The 21,740-nt window shown below is 43.4% G+C and overlaps 1 protein-coding gene across 5 annotated transcripts in view; it reads right to left on the bottom strand.

Moving 5' to 3' along the window:
* Positions 1-21,740, bottom strand: part of sema6dl (sema domain, transmembrane domain (TM), and cytoplasmic domain, (semaphorin) 6D, like) — a 297,233-nt gene that overhangs the window by 172,829 nt on the left and 102,664 nt on the right. The window contains exon 1 of one of the 5 annotated variants that reach the window (XM_041174874.1): positions 5,937-5,950. The exons of the other annotated variants lie outside the window; for them this stretch is intronic. The gene's annotated coding sequence lies outside the window, so the exon portion shown is untranslated. Of the gene's footprint in view, positions 1-5,936; positions 5,951-21,740 lie in introns of those variants that run through there. 5 annotated transcript variants of the gene reach the window in all.

Below are 21,740 nucleotides of genomic sequence, written 5' to 3' on the forward strand. Positions count from 1 at the left end.
AACAAGCTAGGTAGCTCTTTAATTATTTAAAATAACTTTAAAGCTCATAAATTCTGAAAACATCATTAGCTCAATTCACAGAACCTGGTGATTTATTCGAAGCTAAACTTTGAAAAGATCACTTAAGGTCTTTCAGTGATATTGGCTGAGGGAGGAATGCTGGCTGAGCATTATCTTGTTGACTGCGTAATCAATAACAACTACATTTCAAAAATTATTCATTGCTTGTGAAGAGCTTTACCACACCTCAAGGATGTGAGAAGGCACTATATAAATGCAAATGCTAGGGGCTGAATTCACCGGTCGGCGAGTCGGGGTCGGGGCCCACTCACTGACACATGACACGCGGGCATCATGACATCATGATGTTGGGCGTGTGTCCCGATGTCACCGCGCGTCATTTAGATTTCCAGCTCGGCGTGTGCTCAGACAAGTCAACCGCGCGTCCGCCAAACTGTCAAAGGCCTTTTACGGCCGGTTAAAAACTAATTTAAGCAATTAAATGAGCTGCCCGTCCAACCTTAAGGTTAGCGGGGGTGGGGTGGGGGGGGGGTTGTTGGTGGTGGTGCAGATGAAGAGCCTAGGCGGCCTTCGCATTTATCATGAAACCTCGTCCACGGGCAGGATGAGGTTTTGTGAAGGGTTTTAAAATTCAATAAAAAATTTTTAAAATAATTCTTTGACATGCGCCAGCTCATGTGACAGTGGCACATGAGGGTCCATTTTAGAAGTTTTTAAACACTTTATTTCGGTTTTTAAGTGTCAAACCGATCTCCCTGAGGCAGCTCTTCAGGGAGATTCCTGCACCCTTTCACGCGCAGGCCCCAGCTCAGGGAATCCTCCCCCCGCCCGCACAGGGAGCACACAGCGCTTCTGGGTAAGTCTCACGCTGGAGGGGCCTCAATTGGCCCGCCCACTTAAAACGGCAGCGCAAGCCTGATCGGGGGCACTGACTAGGTTCACGCCCGCTCCGTACAACCCTGCCGACGGTCTCCCTAAGCTTTTTAGAAGCACCCAGTTAACATCTCACACGCGGGTTTTTGAAATAAGATATTTCTGACACACTTTTTATTTAAAAAGGAAATTAAACGTGGGTATCAGCCTCCCTTCAAAGTGCCACAAGTGGTAAACATTACCCCAAAATAAAACCATAAGCGATGATCAGGTTTGACTGACTCAAAGGTATTGAAACAGTCCAAGATAAATAAGTATAGCAGATCTTGTTTGTAAGTCACAATTAAACACTTTTAATTTCTAATTGATACTTGTTCTGTAGTAGGGCCATAAACTGACTAAAACACCACCTACACATTGTCTATCACTGTTTAAATTAATTAAATATCTTTGATGAATGCACCAGATTCTCAAAATATGGTTAAATTCTTGGATCATAACCTGTGCCTCCAACTGGTTTCTTTTTTTGCTGATTTTCATTTTTATACAGTTTCATTCTTTATTCCTTCATGTTGCACTTGAACAGCTGATATTCAGCCATTCACATTTTGTCTGGACACATCTTTTGTTTTTTCACTATACCCTTTATCACTCCCTTAGCTTTTGTGCGATTAAAACCTTTTGTCATTTAATCTGTCCTGCCCTTCACCCCATCAGAGACATTCGCTTAATGTTTTTCCTCCCCCTCTCCCTTTTCACTTGCTCAAAGCCTCAAAGGCCCATTACTGTCTTTCCTCAGTTCTGATGAAAGGCCATTAACCTGAAATTTTAACTCTGTTTCATCTCTCCACAGATGCTGCTTGACCTGCGGTGTATTTCCAGCAGCATTTTCTTTTGCTATTTATGGCTAAAGTCTTGTTTATATTTTACCATGTGGTCTGTTTCTTCTTTAAAGTCCAGAGTTTATCAGCAAATGAAATCAAATTCTAAATAAGTTAGCTATCTAACAAACAAACATAACTCTCTAATCCTATATTACACAATAACTTTAAATCTGCCTCATGCTCTTTTTAAAATTCTAAACTGTCCTCAAATCTAAAACCAACTGCCAATTGAAAGCCAAACTTTGGTGCTCGACTTTCAAGGCTAATTTATTTTCGACTGAGTAAGAACTTTCAATTCACATCCAAGTGATGGATCTGAAAAAAAAACAATCAAATCCAAAGTTTTCTACACTCTGCCTGAAATTCCAGCCTTACAGCCTTTATATTAATGGAATTAGCTCAGCCTTTTCTTTAATTTTTAGAAAGGACCGGCCACCTTGGCTGCTCTTCCAGATCGCTGTAGTTCCAGATCGCTGTAGTTCTGGATCGCTGTAGTTCCAGCTTGTGTTGGTGGGGTCTGGTCTCCTTTGTACACCATTATTGACACCTGCTTTCAATGCATACAGTACAGCGCTAATGTTCTGTTATCACTGCTATAGAAATAAGAGTGAAAGGTAGGAAGTTGTGTTTTCTTCTTTCTGCACTAAACTTACACCCTTGAGGCATCACACATGTATAATCATACTCACTGGAGAATCCAGACCTATTATTATAACTGTAAGCAGACACCTCAAATGGATTAAGCAATCAAATGTCTCTTATTCTTCTCACAGTATCAGGGGCTTAGGCTTCATTATAAAGTATTCTCACCAAAAAGCATTATTTGCCATCAGCCTCATTCTTTGCTCATTAAGGTAGGTTCAAAGTAACAAAACTGATTCTTTTATTTGGAGATGTGTGAACATTTCAACAAAATTCCAGCAATGTCTGGATTGCAATAGGGATATTAAACATTTCATTAATATTCAAGTGTAATCTGATGCATTTTGGGGCAAAAGACTTGAACAGCTACATAACCTTTCAGGATGTCAAGATGTCTCAAAGTATTTTACAGCCAATTAACTACTGTACTTTTTCCAGTCACTAACTCAACCAATTTACACACAGCAATGAAATAAAATGATCCTGGAACGTAGACAAAATGATCATTTGTTTGATTTTTTTTGGTGCTGGTTGAGGGATAAATATTCACCAGGACACTTAACTTCCTTGACCTTCTTTGAATATTGCCATGGGATCTTTTACATCCACCTGAGAGGGTAAATGGAGCTGCATAAACATTTTAGTTGCTAGCCAGCACTTCTAACAGTCCAGCACTCCGTCAGTTTTGCACTGAGGTGCTAGCCTAGATTTTGAGCTTAAGGGCTAGATTTTCGCTACTTGGCAGACCTGCATCAGCTTAAAGGGCCTCATTAGACCAGTTTTTTGCTCCGGTGGGGCAACAGTGGGATAGAGTTGGGGCTGCCAACCCCAGAAGCAAATCTTAGGCAGCCAAGGGGGCAGGCGAGTGCCAAGGCAGGCTGCTTAGAAGGCCCACTTGATTCCTGGGGCTTGTCCCAGCTGCTTTAGAAGCTGTTAGGCCTTCTAGACTTCACCCCTCCACCCATCCCCATTGCCCCTCCGTGCCAACTCATGACCCCCACCCACCCCCCCACGTCCTCTCAAGCACCCAAGGTCTCGCATTGCCAACATGACCTATCCCCCACATTCTGCCCATGATCTCTTATGCTCCTATGGCCTCTCATACCCCATGCCATCTCCATAGCCAGTCACCCAGTATCCACCCTGGGGAGACCTCAGGAGCCACATGGAGATGAAAAAATTGCCCATTCATGAAAGCCATTCAAAACTTAAAAATCTCAAAGCCAAAAATCTCTTATAAAAACTAACAAACTTCTACTCAGACCCCATATCAAAGACAGCTGATCCTTTAGTAGTTTCTTCAAACTTTCAATCAAACTGGGAACTCAGAACCCCCAGCTGAGATAATTGTAGCTTCTGAAACTCAGTCATACATCCATAATGACATAGTAATAGCCCTTAGGGAAATCAACAAAGAACTTTATTGAAATTGCATGAATAGATGATAATTTTTTTCTAACCTGCACTAAATGGCCTGTCCATCGAAGCGATCCAGCAGTCAGTGTTTTTAACTCTCACTGACAGCTTCAGGCTTTTTTTTACCATGTTTAAAGTGTGGGGGATTTAAAACAAGTTCAGATCATGACAATAAAACAGAGCTTATCCACCTTTCAAGTGCATTTACATCTACTCCATCAATTTGTGACTCTCACACTATAGGCTAAGGCCCTTAGAATAGCAAAAATAGCATTTGTTTGAACTCAGCACTAAGTTTAAATGGCCTGGCTGAGTTCAGGTTTCGCGCCTGTGGGAATCATGCCCCACCCATTTCTCCTGACAGCAAAATTTGAATCTATTGAGAATGGGAGCGGAACCTATGCATTCAGGTCCCGTCTGCCATTTTTAAAGGTCCATGGAGTCTTTCCTCTGTGAAAATCCGGTCCCAATTTGAGTGGGGCTCGAAACATAACCTTCTAACTTAGAGGCAAAAGCTGAGTTAATGCTGACAACGATATTTAACCATAAAAGAATTAAACAATGAAGTTCCTGACATGAGAAAATATCTGAAGTTAGTCAAGAATATATAACACCGGATAAATCTACACTTTTGAAAAACTTGCTGTTTTCTTTTTAAGCACAAAAAATCTTTCTGCACACTTCTTGCATTCTATAACATCTGCAAAATCATTTTCATATGTTTGTAAGAATAATATACTACTGAACAAAATTTGAGAAATGCATAAAACCACAGAAAGTATAATGCATATTTGTATCCAAAGTGAGGGATATCAATGGAGAATAGAACACTTAGGTCAGTCAGTAGCAGTATCAAGCACTCCAAGGTCTGGAATTTTAAAAAGATGGGGTTGTTCACTTTGGTAGGATTAATAGAAAAACAGAATATTGCTTAAATGGAGAGATAGGGTAGAATGCATAGCTAGATTTCAGACTCGCAATTTGGTGGTGATAAAACTATCTTTAATTTTTTTGTAATTCCTGATGTAGTACCTGGTCTCAAAGGAAAATATGTCCAGGATGATAATTAACACTCAATCATCCTGGCAATGGTTGTGGTGGATAGGATAGCTTTACCAAATTGCTTGCTAAAAAAGAGAGCCTGATAAATTATTTTATTATTGAAGTATGGGCATAAAAGTTCCATGTGTTATTTATTTCTCCTTTGGCTCCACTTTACTTTTCCAGTCTTTCATTTCCCAATCTATTTGGTTATTTCTTTACCCTGCTTGCTTTCATTCTTTTTTTGAATTACTTCATATTTTCACCTTTATTTCTTTTCCCAAGCTCTATTTTTTCGCTTGTTGGCTTTTCACACACTTGCTCATGTTTCTCTTTGATGTGTACTAGGCAGCCCAAATCCATGAGGGAAACTTGGTTTGCTTTAAAACAGCTTTGCAATTTGTATTTATTACGAGGTGCATGCACTGAATTCAAAAGTAATAAGTCCACCAAGACCTTCAGAGATTTAAAAAAATTAAAATTGAAGTATTTATTAACAAAATAAAAGATGTCAAGCACATGCATAAGACTACAATTACTACGATAATAACTCCTAAAATTCCTAATTAACCTGAATCCCAGTTATATTTGCTTTAAGACAATGGTCCAAAAATAGATTTAGATTTTAAACGGATCCAGCAAGTTAACACAATACCCTGGACCTTGGAATTCCAAATGGCTTTTCTCCAGCTTCAGTTTCAGTAGACAGCAGACTTATGCACAAATGCTGGAGGCATTCCTGTTAGATCTTACATAGCTGGCTCCTTTTACATAGCCCTTCATTCTCATTTATACGTGTTTCTCTCTTTTTAATATGTAAATTCTATTGTTTCATATGTCTTTGAAACTGTATCTTCCTCACAATATAAAAACTTTCATGTTGCCACTTTTTCCTGCAACCTTTGGGAAAAATAAACACATTCCTTAGCCTTGCTTATCTGGCTAGTTGCAAATAGACCAAGATCCCTTTGAAATCCAAATCTCCCTTCATTTATCTGAAAATGCAAATTCCCTTCACACTTTACATGCTAAGCTAGCATCCATAACAAAAAATAATACCTGGAAAAACTCAGCAGTTCTGGCAGCATCGGTGGAGAAGAGTGCAGTTGACGTTTCGAGTCCTCATGACCTTTCAACAGAACTAAGTAAAAATAGGAAAGGGGGGAAATATAAGCTGGCTTAAGGGGGGGTGGGGGGGTGGGGGTGGAATCCGCATCCGCAGTTTTTTGTTTTTATATAAGCTAGCATCCATGTTTACTCATTAGCATTTCAAGTGCCGAGCTTCTTGTGATGAGTTAAAGCTTGTATCTGCTTGACTGCAAATGTCATTAAATCATACACAGATAGACCCAACTATACTTACCCCTATAAACCTACTTCTCAATAAACCAGAAAAAAATTATGAAAATTATTATACTTTCATGACACTTCCCATTTGTACTTTTATCTTTCAACCCCAAGTCCAGCAATAAAATGAAATAGCATCCAGCTGTATCCTGGTTACTGATTCACAGGTCCTGGCTGCAAGGAAGGTTGAAGATTGTATGAAATTCCACAAGAGCAATGAATGCTTATACATGGGCTTCTCAACAATGTGTCACTCCATCAGACCTGCCATTCAATGAGAAACATCAACATTAATCCCCTAAATTAGCAAAAGTCAAGAATAATCTGAAGGGACAGAGTCCTGCACGGCATTGATAAAAATGCAAGAAACTCTAGTGCATTCCTTCTCTGGAAGGCCACTTGGGCAAAGACATTTTGAATCTTGGAAACAAATACTAATGATGGGTTTGTACATCTGCCTCTGAACATAGACTGTTTGGAGCTAATCTGCCATGCACTGCAGCTATGATAAGTGACCGTGCTGGCTAAAATTAAAATGGGTAACGATACCGGGCCATTTGTTCCATTTTTAGAGAGTCAATAATGAACACATAGGGAAGCTGGGGCAGCGGGGGGGGGGGCGGGCGCACGCAGAGTGGGGGGCTGGCGGTGGGTGAATTTTCGATCATGGTGTAAACTGGCTGGTGAGAAAGCATCTGCCACACTTGCACTAATTCCTTTTCAGAGCTGTGGGAATTCCAACAGCTCCTCACTTCAAATATTCCCTGAAGAGGGAGAGGGCACGAAGCAAACAGAAGCGGTTAAGATGATTTTGAAAGGCCAGGAGAGCCCTTCTTCCTCTTCCTAGCTCCATAAAAGTCAGTGGTACCTTTTTTGGTTACAATTTTTCAAACAGACTACAGCGGCAACCCCCACCCCACCCTTTAAGAAAGCACTTCACCTGTTGGTAGTTGAAATTGTACAGAGTCCTATACACAGTGTAGGACACTGATTTAAAAAAGGCTTCTGCCTTTTTAGAGAGGGGGTGAGGGAGGAAAAACACTGGTCACCCATTTTGAGGCCCATTCCAAAATGGATTCAAGTAAGCCTCGGGCTGCCATTTCACCCATTAATCGGGCGAGAGACAGAGGGGAAAAAAAAAAATCACCTCCAATATGAGGACAGATTTGGAGTCTTCCCCAAGCAGCAGAATAAAACAAATGTTGCTTTTATAAGAGGAGCAGAGCCAGGAAACAGGTGGTTTCATTTTATTAAGAAAAGAGTTGCTAAACTTTCAAATTACAGCGTTGTGTTCTTACTCAAATGATACATGATTCCCTTGCACAGGTTATAAAATGGTCCCTGGGAAAGGTAGTTTTCCCATACTCATTAATTACAATCAACCTATTTTCCACATTAAGGTGTCGCTACTTTCGTTGTGAGGGGCCTTTTAAAAGTCCGGACCAAAATATTTGTGAACGAACACAAAAGTCACATCGTCTAGCATTGAGTCCGTGCTTTACATCATAGAGACTGAGTTCAGGCCGGAAACTACCAGACATTTAAATCCGTCACTCCCACATAAATGGAATAAGAATATCGACTGACACAGCAGGTAGGCATGGAAGTATAACCATCAGACATAGTGGCTTGTGGTAAGCATGCTTCCTGTCAATTGAGACATAGCAGCAGTGACATTATGAGAAATCTACAACCCTATCTGCCCACCCTCTCAGCTTTTCTTAAGAGAGGAGTAAGATGCAGGGCAGCTTAAGTCCCTAAGGAAGATACAAGGTAAAACAAGACTTTTTTTTTGAAGGAGGGCTTACTTGAAAGATGAGTAAATACTTTAATTAAACAAAGATTCTTTTTCAAGAAGCCAATACAGAATAATTGAAGATATTAACATGTGAGTGCTGAATGTCTACATATGTAATGCCGACTACGCATCTTACTGAAGATAAAATAAACAGGTTAGCCCATTAAAATATTGTCATGCTAATGTCTGTATAATGTAATTTCAAGTCCATTGTATCTCAATTTCAAGTTACAATATCTACAGTATACTGTATAGTTGGAAAGCCCAAATGCATCTTTAAAAAATTGAGGTGGACACTTATAATAATGGCAGAGTGACAGTATAATGGAACCATTTGAGAAAATGGGGCATTATCCAAGCATTCACTGTATGGGTTTTAATAGAGTGAAGGTGTGAACTGTACATTGGGGTCATTCAATCCAGAAAGGTTCCTTTCTTAAGTTTCCCTGAGGAAGGCTGTCTTTACTAAGCTGTCAGTGCCCCAGCTCTGATTTTATGGCAGAACTCTAATAAGTGTGAGCCGTGGTTCCCTTAATAAATGAAGAAGGAAACTACATCTGGCTCAGGGAGTAGGAGTCTGGCGTTTGGGCAGCCACTTCTGTTGTTTTCAATGGGAGAAGCCTGCACTGTATTGGCATAATTCCTCCATCTTCACTGCCTAAGCTGCAAAAGCAATGATATTTATTTTTACACCGAATGTATGTTATTTTCTTACAAAAATAGCAGACTCCATTCAATAATAAAAGAATGTGTTCTTCAAATATTTATTGCATTGCAAAATATTTTGATATCCATTGTGCTTGGCCCAAACCCGCAGTTTGATCTCAGTCCCAAGTACATGGTGTGGGGAAGGTAATATATTAAAGGCTCTTTATCAAATCTGTATGTTTTTAAATAGGCACAGCGCCTAGGAAAACGTGGGTTGAAAACACTGCTGCAAGTGGAAAAGATTTTGCCAATTTATAATTAAGAGAAGTACATTGCTAAACTACTATTGGTGACTAGGCAGAGTAACATCACTGGTTGCAATTGACTTGATTCTGACCTGTACCTTGACCTCAGGACACACTTTCTAAAGACCCTTGTTTTGATGCAAGTGCAGAGTTCCTTACTTATCTGATGAACTTTCTGATGAGAGGTCACCAACCTGAAATGTTAACGCTGGGTGGCATTTAATGGAGGCGACAGGGATCTTGCCCACTGGCTCAAGAGAGCCAGTGGGAGCCCAGCGTCGCCTCTTTTCAGGAAGGCCTGCTGCACTGTGTGCCAATCAGGCACTTAACAGGGCAGCGGCAGTCTTTCCTGGGATCAAGGATCCTGGAGGCAGAGGTCCCACCCACCGAGAACTGCTGGCCAAACAGGTTGGCAGCTCTTCATTGATCATCAGTGCCACTGGGGAAGTAGTGGCAGCTGCTGAGAATGCACTCATCTGAGGCCTTGGATCGTCAAGGTAGGACCTGAATCCTCAGTTATACTGCAGCAAAACAACTCAGACAATGGAAATTGGAAATGCAGAGCAGGTCAGGCAGCATCTGTGGAGAACCATCAAGTTTTACTTGAACGTGTTAACTCTTTGCATACTTGAATGTTTCTTCTCCCCACAGATGCTACCTAACCTGCTGTGCATTTCTGATATGTTCTATTTTTATTCCTGAGTTATACTGTTACCTTTCACAGCGATGAACCATCCCACATGAACATGCAAGTGTATAACTGCACCCACTGATTAGTGTTATTTTGATCAAGTTTTGTCTAAAGGTGGAAATATTTCTTACACAACATTTTAACTGGGACTGCCTTTGCTTTAACGTATTTTGATGATCCGACAGATATTTGGTTGAGGCTAAAGGTACTTAAAGGCTTAAAAGTTTTAAGATAATCAATAACCTACTTGTATTATTTGCTTTTTAAGTACATTTTTAAAAAACGGAAACAACTTACACATGTAAAGTGCCTTTAATTATTAAAACGGCCCAAAGCACTTCACAGGAGCATTAAAAACAAAATGTGACACCAAGCCCCATAAGGAGATATTAGATCAGATGGGCCAAAAGCTTGGTCGGAGATGGGTTTTATGGAGTGTCTTAAAGGAGTGAAGCGATGTAGAGAGCAAGAGATTTGTAGGGATGGAATTCCAGAGCTTAAGGTCTAGGTGACTGAAGGCATGGCCACCAGCAGTGGAGTAATTCAAATCAGGGAAATGTGACAGAGGTCAGAAACAGAAGAGTGCAGATATCCCAGAGGGTCGTAGGGCTGGAGGAGATTACAGAGATAGGGAAGGGAGCGAGGCCATGGAATGTTTGAAAACATGGATTTGAATTTTAAAATCAAGAGAGCCAATGTAGGTCAGCGAATACAGGGGTGATAGGGGAGCCAAATGGTGCAAATTAAGACACAGGCAGCGGAATTTTGGATGACCTCAAATTTACAGAGGGTAGAATGTGGGAGACCAACCAGGAATGCATTGGAATGGTTAATTCTAGAGGTAACGAAGGCCTAGATGAGGGTTTCAGCAGATGAACTGAAATGGGGTGAAGTCGAGCAATGTTACTGAGGTGCAAATAAGCGGCCTTAGTGAAGGTGCCAATATGAGATCGGAAGCTCATCTCAGAATCAAAGGTGACACCAAATTTGCGAATAGATTGCCTTAATCTCAGCTAGTTGCCAGAGAGAGGGATAGAGTCGGTAGCTGCGGAATGGGGTTTAAAGTGGGGACCGAAAACAATGCAATGGCTTCTGTCTTCCCAATATTTAAGTGGGGGAAAGTCCTGCTCATAAAAGCACTGGATGTCAGATAAGCAGTCTGATAGTTCAGCAACAGTGGAGGAGTCGACAGAGGTTATTGTGAGGTAAAGATGGATGTTGTCAGTGAATATGTGAAAGCTAATACTGTGCTTTTGGGTGATGTTGCCAAGAGGCATCTTGCAGAGGAGAAACAGGAACGGGCCAAGAATAGATCCATAAAAAAGTTACGGCACAGAAAGCGGTCGTTCTCATTATCATGTCTGCACCTGCTGAAAAAAACTAGCTGCCCATTCTCGTCCCACCTTGGAGGACATCAGAGGTAACAGTGTGGGTGCAAAAAAAGAGGCTTTTGCAAGTGGCACTTCGGATATGATTAAATAGATAAGAATGGAAGAAAGAGGGAGCAGTCACACCCAGCTGGGTGACAGTGGAGAGGTTTGGAGGAGGATGGTGTGGTCAACTTTGTCAAAGACTGCAGATAAATTGAGAAGGACAGGATGGAAAGTTACATCTGTTATAGTCACATGTGACTTTGATAAGAGCTGTTTCATTATTGCTGCAGGGGTGGAAACCTGATCGAAAGGATTCGGACATGGAGTTCTGGGAAAGAAGGGCGCTGATTTGGGAAGTGACAACACATTGAAGAGGAAGGGGAGGTTGGAGATGGGACAGTAGTTTGCAAGGATGGCGACACCGAGGGATGACAATGGCAAAAGAGAGACAACATCTGCTGAGAGAACCATTAACAATATCAGCAAACATGGGGGCCAGGAGTAGAAGTTGGGTGATCAGCAGTTTAGTGGGAACAGGGTCAAGGGGGCAGACGATGGGTCTCAAGGTGAGCTCAGAAAGGATCATGTATAACTAAGAGGGAAATTTGTAGGACGGAATTTTTTTTTTTATTCATCTACAGGATGTGGGCGTTGCTGGCTGGGCCAGCAATTATTGCCCATCCTTAATTGCCCTTGAGAAGGTGGTGGTGAGTTGCCTTCTTGAACTGCTGCAGTCCATGTGGTGTAGGTACACCCACAGTGCTGTTAGGGAGGGAGTTCCAGGATTTTGACCCAGCGACAGTGAAGGAACAGCGATATATTTCCAAGTCAGGATGGTGAGTGGCTTGGAGGGGAACTTCCAGGTGGTGATATTCCCATGTACCTGCCTTCCTTGTCCTTCTAGATGGTAGTGGTTGTGGGTTTGGAAGGTCTGCCTAAAGAGACTTTGGTGAGTTTCTGCAGTGCACCTTGTACACACTGCTGCCACTGTTCATCGGTGGTGGAGGGAGTGAATGTTTATGGAATGGGTGCCAAGCAAGCGGCTGCTTTGTTCTGGATGGTGTTCAGCTTCTCAAGTGCTGTTGGAGCTGCACTCATCCAGGCAAGTGGCAGTATTCCACCACACTCCTGACTTGTGCCTTGTAGATGGTGGACAGGCTTTGGGGAGTCAGGAGGTGAGTTACTCGCCACAGGATTCCCAGCCTCTGACTTGCTCGTGTAGCCACAGTATTTATATGGCTAGTCTAGTTCAGTTTCTGGTCAATGGTAACCCCAGGATGTTGATAGTGGAGGATTCAGTGATGGTAATGTCATTGAAAATCAAGGGGTCTATAGTGCAAGTTTTAACCTTGTTAACAAAATATAAACACCTGGCAGGGGTACATTCTGGCTGTCTATTTAAATACATCTCCCCAGACGCTCCTAATTGGTGAAAAATGCCAACCATTTAGAAATCTGATGGCTACAACGCAAAACAATACAAGTTCTCCATTTTCAGTCAATAGATCTTCCAGTCCAAACTGGAAATATCAACCAGCGTTGTGGCAGATTTTTATGTTTCTGTGCCCAGATGTATTTGAATGCTTGGATATCAGAGTTTAACCTCAAAGAGTAAGCAATCCATACTAATGCCCTGGTGCAGTACTGAGGAATATCACACTTTTGAAAGTGCTGTCGTTTAGAGATGTTAAACCTTCTCCTTCTTCAGGTGGACATTGTAATTCCATGTCCCAATTAAAGATTCACAAAGTTCCTTCAGGTTTCCTGGTTAACATCCCTTTATTAGCTATCACGATTTGTGCAATTTGCCTGAATCACACCAGGTGCCATACTGCACGTCAGAATGCAGCTAAAATTAAATGGTACGAGGGTGGTGCAGAAATTCGAGTCTTTCTTTCTAAAGGTAACAGGGTACTATTTCTGCTTGCAAAAATTTCTAGTAGGTTAAAATTAATTATTTGTATCGTCACCTAAAGCATAGAGACCAGAATCAATCACAGGAATGTCAAGACACGGAATTTTGAGACCTTTTGTAATTATTTGGTGCTCTAGTGGGTTCACCTTGCTTAAGCACAAATAACAAAAGGCCATGACAGTGCAACAGAATTATCCTCCCAAATGCAGGTTAACCATTTCCCCAAGGCCAGATTTAAGAGGGTCAGCTGAAGGTAATATTACACTTGCAGGAAAAATGATTTCCTTGTACTTTACAGAATCACTGTGCTGCACACTTGCTGACAGGAACATTGCCCATGGTGGGCATCCAGAAATCAGGGTCAGAAGGTCCATTACATTACACAGTCTCTAGAAACAATGATCCCAGTGTTCCTGTTAGAAAATATTGCAAACAGACCTTTTAATAAGAGTGGATTCATCGGGTGATATTTCATAAACTGATCTCAACAGTAGCACTTTCTGCTTAAACTGGGTCAGTGAACAAACTATTAAAACCCAGACTTAGAAAGATGAAGTGAGCCTTGAGAAATTAGTTTTTAAAAAACACACAATAAATTTTGTCTATAGCTCATTTTAGGGGTCTTGTGGTGCAGTGGGTACTGTTCCTGCCTCTGAGCCAGAAGCTCTGGGTTCAAGTTCCACTCCAGGACTTGATGGCCAAAGAAGGTGTTCATAATGAGGCCAAACAGGTTGAGTATCAACATGTAAATCCTTCCAACATATGCAATGGCAGGTAAGAGTGGGAGAAATTCCTGGTCAACCATGTGATCCTCTATTATAACCATCTGTAGCTCCAGCCTAAAATGTGTGTAAAAATGCATGTTACCACAGCTACTTGGACTCTCCGAGTGAACTGTAAGCCACCACCACCATAGTTCAATTACGGTTCCCCATGGGTGAATCTGCAGGTAGGGGAACCCATAAAATTCTGCGGGTGACTTTCTCACTGCCTACCTACGCATTCCCCAAATTATTTTACAGGCTGTGGATGAGGCCTGGGGCAGTCCGCCTGTCCTCGCCCCAATGTAGGTCTTATTTAAGGCCACTCTTTCCCCTGGGTGCAATCTTTTGGCCAGCAGGAGGAGGTCAGCAATGGCAGAAGGCAGTCCGGCAGGTTAGCTTGCTCGGGCCTCAGGAGGGTAGGGGGTGGGGGAGGTCCCTCCTTCACAGGGCCCCTTTTTCAGTTGGGTGCGTCCTTCCAGAAGGGACCCCCACCTTCCTTGACTCCCCAACACGCACCCCCCCCCCCCCCCCCCCCCCCACCCCCCCGCCGAGGTCTGCTGTTCTGGTACTGCTGAGAACCCCCCTAGACTTACCTTTCATCCAACTCCCAACGGCATCACTGGGAATCAGGGAACTGTCAGCCAACCAGATGATTTCCCCCCAGAGATCGGGAAGGCCTGTTTCCAGCCAATGAATGCTCCTCAGAGTGTTAAACGACTGCATGGCAGCCATCCGGAGCGGCTGTAAGTTCTCCGACCACTTTTTCAGTGGTGGGATGGGAAAGCTCACCACCCTTTAAATCCTGCCTCTTTTACCTTTGGGGAGAGTCTTGTAGATGGTGAGTGGCCACAAAACCTTTAGTTCTAGTTTGATGATCTCTATAGTTGATAAGATAAATCCAGATGTGGATTAAACCCAAGGAGATTGTTTCAAGAGAATGGGGTGATATTTTGTCCAAAATACTCTCTGTAATAAGTGAGAATATGGCAATTCCTTTGCATATTTTCCACAGCTGCCTGGTTGGTGCATTGATGCACTTTAAAATATGAACCTCTGTTCTGCAAGATATCACTGAGTGGTTCATCTTGGTTGTGTATCTTGCTGGACCATTGTCAACAATGTTGGTAAAAACAGTGAATGAACTTGTATTGCTCTTGTGCACCTCCTAGTGGCAAGCTGAAGAGCAGCAGAGCCCTTAAAACAGGTCACCTAGTGACCAAGGAATCGTGTGGATCTAATTGAGAAGAGAGAATACAACTTACAAACTGAGAATAGAAATGCTGTTGTGCACAACTTGCTATGTCATGTGCTGGTCTTCTACTGTGAGCTCGCTTCACAATCTTTATCATCACCATTACAAAAGCAGAATACAGTGGAGGTTGAAAACCTGAAATATAAACAGAAAATTCTGGAAATACTCAGTAGGTCTGGATGAACTGTAGAGAGAGAAAAAGAGTTAACATTTCAGGTTAAAGCCCTGTCGTCAGATAGTACAGATCAGGTTTTCAGCAAGTACAGAGGCATAGAAAGGGCTGGAGGGGAGGAAAGGACAAAAGGCAAGGTCTGTGATAGGGTGGAAGACAGGAGAGCTGAAATATCAAAAGGGATGATGGTGAAAGGCAAAAGGTGATGGTAATGGAACAACAGAAGTAACGAAAGACAGGTCTAGAGGCTGTGTAAACAGAAAAAAGCAGAATCAACAACTGCCTTCTGAAAAGACTTGGGGAAGAGGTTATGATTCGAATTTGTTGAACTCAACATTGAGTCTGGAAGGTAGTAACAATGAGGTGTTGTTCCAGGAGCTTCACTGGAGCAGTGTAGGAGGCTGAGGACAGAGAGGTCAGAGTGGGAGTAAATTTACAGTAGTCTCCAGTGACCTAGCAGAGTGCAATTATAGCACTGCTTTTCCAAACAGATGGTCACAGCGTACAGCATGAGGGCTGCTTGCTGAGAAGAATCTTACTGGATCAGAGGTTGGACAGCAGATGGAGGATACCACCTCCGCTAGACAGACAGGCCAAAATGAGATGGAAAAGGATCAACAAATGACTTTTAGGTAATTAGTTTATAATGAATCAGAAGTGGAATATTAGTTTGGACTCTTCCATAGCCTAATCACTGAACTACACTATTGGATTGTCAAAACACATTCACTGAAAACAAATGTTCTAACCCTGAAGTTGAATAAAAACAGCTAAAGCATCCACAATGAATAGGAATTTGAAATTATTCTTGGCCCACAAGTCCCTATTTTCCATTGAAGTATTATTGTTTTGCGATTAAACTTGCTTGTGGGTTTGACCAGCAGAGTTCTCAGGAAATGTTCCAACTGGGCAGCTTGAAGCTGTTTAAACATGGGTGGAGGACCTAAAAAAAATCTTCATTTGAGCGGAAAGACGGACAGACTTGTATTTATATTTCACTTTCCATGCCCTCAGCACCTCCCAACCCACTTTGCAGTCAATGAGGTTATTTTGAAGTGTAATTTGGCCAATTTGCACACAGCAAGCTCTGGCTAACAGCAGAGATGCTGACTAAGTAATGGTTGAGGGATATCTATTGGACTGATGCACAGAGAACTTCCCTGATCTTTTTTGAAGTAGTGCCATGGAATCTTTTGTATCCAACTGACAGGCAGGCCTTGGTTTAACATCTCATCCAAAAGATGGCACCTCAGAGACTGTAGCAGTCCCTCAGTACTGCACTGGAGTAACAACCTGGATTTTGTGCTCATGTCTCTGGAGTGGGACTTGACCCCACAACCTTTGACTTAGAGGCAAAAGTATTACCAACTGAGACATAGCTGACAATCATAAAGATCAGGAAAAAACTGAAAACATTAAAATAGTAAAGCAGGTAAATAATGAGTGCAAAAAGGATTTAAAAGAAAATTTGAAGAAATGACTGGTGCAAATTTGATTTTTTTTAAATAATAAAATCTGCTCCTTCGAAGTTTAGCCCTCCATCAGCAAAAAGGAAAAGGAGGCAATGAGGAACTGTGTACAATGGGTGACCACGCTCCAATTACCAGTCTGAATCTGGATTTCACTCAGAAGACTACAGACTGCCAACCCCTCTCCTTCCTTCCAAGTCTTAGTGCTCAGTGAAGTACTATTACTGAAGTATGATGACACCACTGGATTCGTCCCCAGTCTACATGCTGTGCAAATAAAGGTACTGAACTATTCAACTAATGCTTGCACTGCTGTGAGCTATAAATCAATAGGTGGCATTTTCATGCTTTTAATTGAAAAAGTCACATTGAAAAATGCAGTGTTTATGTAATGATGCAGTAGCTACAGTATAATTGTAATTTTAATATGAAGCATAATTTTACACATTATAATTACTTGCGCTACTGACTTTCAGAATTCGATATAAATTGTAACACTAAAATAAACAGTTCAGTTCTGCACCTAATCCTTTACAACAGCTACTTTTAGTTCAATAAATGCAAGTTAACTTCTTCCCACCCAAGAAAAGATCAGCTTACAAAGAATTAGTTTGAGACACCGTCCCTGAACAATATTGACTCTTGATAGTATCTGCTGCCACCACAGAAGCACATGGTTAAATAATCATTTTCATAAATTATGCAGTTTGATATAATATTCCCAGAAATAACTGATCCCTGTTAGCATTGCTCAGAGGAGTCCAAACGATTGGGAAAAGTTGGAGTGGGAAGGGCAGGTGAAAGGACCAGCAGACAACCACCAAGAGGCTAGGCCATGGTTGGAAACATAGGCCTGGAAGGGTCGGAGTTTGGATTGGTGGGGGGGTGCCAGGAGGCAAACAACGGGCCAAGGAAAGGTGCGGGTGACTGAGGCCACAGTGGGGGAGCTGGAGGCTGGGAATGGGAAACACTACAGCACCACTAGTGGTGGCCTACAACTACACTGTGACAACATGTGTTTACATTGGAAATTCCTTCGATAAAATGCTAACATTGTTTCAATGTTAAATGTAGCTTTGAAAGCGTTACTATTAAAGGAAGCGAGCACGGCAAAGTCTTTGGCTGGATTTTCCATTCCGGGCCTAAATCCCGTGGTGGGGGCGGGAATCGGGAATGATTCCCACCAGGGAGCCTGGTGGGAATTTGCGCTGAATTGCTGGGCTCATTAATTATACAGTCAGGAGGGTTTCCCAATGTCTTGCATGGTGGGGTGGGCTGTCTAACGCTTGCCCCACTATCTTATCTGGGCTCTGTATTTACAAGGTGCCTGGATATTAACTTCTTTGTTGTGAACTGACCATGAACAGAGGAGGAGATGGCCCAACGATCCCAGGGAGCTTCAGCCCCCAAATTCAGTGACGCTTCCCTTTATGCATTGCCCAATGTATTGGAAGCCAGGAGGGGCATCCTGAACTGAGGAACCTTACAGAGTTTGAGGAGCGGGAAGCGAGCTGCCAGGGGAGGGGCTGGACTGAGCCTGTGCAGACGGAGAGGTCAGCAGGCAACCTCCATCCAGTAGGGATCCATGCACAATGTAGTCACATAGAAACCTAAGGGTTGTGTGTTCCCCCATGTTGGAGGCAGCTCATGCAGTCACTCGCTCTCTCCTCTCTCACTTACAGGTGCCAGCTGGAAGAGGAAGCCCTGCCCACAGAGGGCAGAGGACATTGGAGAGGAGATAGAAAGTGCACCTGTAGAGGCATCACAGCAGTCACCTGCACCAGGGACACGCACCTCAGTGGGTACTAGATTTAGTTCAGACAGGGTCTCACATTCTGGTGGTCACTGTTCAGACACAAGTCCACAGCAGGAGGATGCAAGGTTAGCCAAGCTCAACGGCACGGAGGAGTGCTGGGGACGAGGCACCTGTGACGACCAAGTCAGATAATGAGCCTCTGGGATCGGCCCTGCCTGAGATGCTGCGAGAGTCAGAGGAATATCAGGCAGAGGTGGCACATGAGAGAGAGGAGTATTTCCTGATGAAGTGCTTCTGACCAGTGTGTGCATGGAGGTCTCCACAGGGAGGATGGCGACGCCATGGAAAGCTTCATCCAGCAGAATGCCAGGTTTCTGTTGGGGATGTGTGCAGACCTGCACTCCATTGCTGTAGCCATGGGTGAGATCTTGCTGTGGCTACACAAGAGGGGGATGGGGCACCTCAACCTCCCTCCAAGTGCCCATTCTCCTCAAGAAGCCAGACAGGGACCCTCGGGCACCCAAAGGGAGGAGGAGGTGCTCTCGGAGACCCCGGGACCTCCACTCAGGACTCTGAGGGTGTCTGGACCTTCGGATTCCCCCTTCCCTGAAGTCTCTTTAGCTTCATCCTCTGTGACCGCAGAGGGAGCAGCTGCCCCACAGCACGAGATCCAAAGTAAGCTGGGGCCCTCCAGGCCTCGGGTCTCCAGAACGTGCCCACCAAGGTCATCCAAGACAACAGGTAAACTGGTCAGTGGACTGCCTCCACCCCTGCTGCAGATGTTGGGGGAGCAACTAGAAGAAGTGGTAAGGAAGGCAAGATGAATAAGTTATGATTTCACTTCTGGTTGCACGGGTGCACTACAATTGTTCTTGTTCTTACACTTTTGTACATTTGCACTTTAATGAGGTCTGATGTGGTTTAATCACGATTCTTAGTCATTAAGCTCCGGAATCATGCAAGTGCGGGGAGGCAAGAACCTTTGCCAGGACTCTGGTGAGCCATGTGCAAGAAGCCTCTTGCGCACGCTGAGTCTGTGCCCTTCACGCGATCATCTGTTGAATCACCTTAGCATTGTCAGTACTAGGTGCAAGGATTCCTCTTCAGTTATCCAGTTGAGCCGACCTACCACTCCACCCACCCATTATGACCCAACTCCCATGCAGCATCTCAAGATCTCTACCTCGAGGCTCTAGATAGTTGCAAGCGGCCATGGTGAGTGTGACTTTTCAGGTCAAGACCAACACCTTCAAACACCCCGTGATCCACACCCTCCCCCCACCAACCCCCATAACCATTGTGACCTTTGGCTTACCCACAGTGACCCTGCAATCCTCCGTCATCATTCTCCATCCTTGCACATGCATGTCCACAACCCCTTCAGAATTCAGTTTTACTTCCATGTCCCCTCCAGCACCCTTCAGCGTCCCTTCACAGAACTCTCATCCTCCCATTCTACTGACTCCCACTGCCCCCTTTAACCCCCACCATCCCTTCCTATCAACAATTCCCTCCGCACGCCCCAAGGAATCATCCGTTGAAGCACAGGCCCCTCCCTTTGAATCCCTTTTCCCTCTTCCCCCCCATGTCTGTTCACATCTGCACACCCACGCGCCCGACTCGGCTGAGTGTAAAATGACGCACGATGACAAAGGGCGAGCATTCCGACATCATTGCAGTCCTGCAATATTTTGTTTGGTGGGCACGTGCCGGAGTTGGCAGCGCACCCGCTGACAATTAAAAAGCCTATTAAGGCCATTGAAAAGGTAATTAAGTTCAAATTTACGCTGCCCGTCCAACCTTACTGTTAGCGGGCAGGCAAAAACGCCAAGCGGCCTTTGCACTTTTTAGGAAACCTCATCCATGGGCAGGATGAGGTTTCCTAACGCAAATAAAAATAAAATAAACAATTTGACACTTGACAGAGTCACATGAGGGGACATTTATGACATTTTTATTTTTTTTTTAAGCAGCGCTTTATCTCTGAGGCAGCTCCGTGCCTCAGGGAGGTTGAAGTGCTCTTTCGTGCACATGCGTAAAGTTGGCTCCAGGCACACTCACAAACCCCCCCCTCCCCAACCCGCACAGGCAGCGCTGAACACAGTCGCCTCGCGTTTTACTTTGGATGGGCCTTAATTGGCCTGCCCGTGTAAAGTCGCGGTGTGATGCCGATTGCAGGAAGCCAACTGCCCCTGCCCGCCCCCCACCCGCCGAGCACCCCCGCCAAGGGCAAAATCCTGCCCCTGGAATTGAAAGCTGGTCTCAATAATAGTCACCATGAAACTATCATTGGTTGTCATAATAACCCAATCTGGCTCACTAATGCCCTTTAGCGAAGGAAATCTGTCATCCTTTCCTGGCCTGGACTTCATGTGACTCCAGACCTACAGCAAAGTGGTTGACTATTGACTGCCCTCTGAAATGACCCAGCAAGCCACTCAATTCAAGGGTTATTAGGAATTGACAACAAATTCTGACACCTACATCCCATGAAAGAAGAAAAAAATCATCTTCCTATTATGGCATGTATGTTACAAATTAAGTGTTTCGATCTCTATTTGGTAGAGATACCAACCTTCCTAATAATCTGTTCCCTGTGTGCAAAGAAATGCTTCATACAATCTGTCTTAAATTTGCCCTTCCCAACCTTGGACTTGTATCTTGTTTATCCTGCCGCCTTGGCATATTTCAAGGTATTGTTTCTGGTTTATTTTTCCTATCCAATCAAGTACTTTATGTACCTCAGTGATGTCTCACCCTAAACTGAGGCCGAGGTCTATCTTAACAATTTGCTCTTCAGATTTTCCCATTGAACTAGGGATCATCCACATTTTCTCCACTTATTTCTAGGCCTTTGAAAGCTCCTTCATGTCACAATACTAAGCCAGGGCACAGCCCAGTTTCCAACTTGGGATCTGAACTCAACCCTTTTAGCAACACGCATTTTTCCAAACTCACAAAGCAGCCTCTCCTTCCTGGCTGTGCATACTGGGAAATGGCAGGTGAGTTGACCATAATTTTCCCCTGCCACAATTCCCCACTGTGTCAATGCAGAAAATCAACCCACATCTCCCAGTATCCTCAATTCAAGGGTAGCTGGGCAGCATCTTATCTGCAATCATTTTTAAGATGAAGTTTTAGGTTGCTACATAATCTCTCACTGTTCCCATCTCAAAGTTAACCAGAGAAAAGATTGAGACATGTATATTGTATGTGCTGGACATTTTATGGAACATTCCACACTCCAGGCTTGAATTTTGCTTTATTCCCTTCATACAGCACATTGTTGCTAAATTTTTTACACTGTCTCCTTCAGTATATTCCTTTCTATATTGATGGTGTGAAATGGATGGTTTCCAATTAAAATCCTTTT

The sequence above is a fragment of the Carcharodon carcharias genome, chromosome 26, assembly GCF_017639515.1.
Source record: "Carcharodon carcharias isolate sCarCar2 chromosome 26, sCarCar2.pri, whole genome shotgun sequence".
In the NCBI taxonomy this organism is placed as follows: Eukaryota; Metazoa; Chordata; class Chondrichthyes; order Lamniformes; family Lamnidae; genus Carcharodon; species Carcharodon carcharias.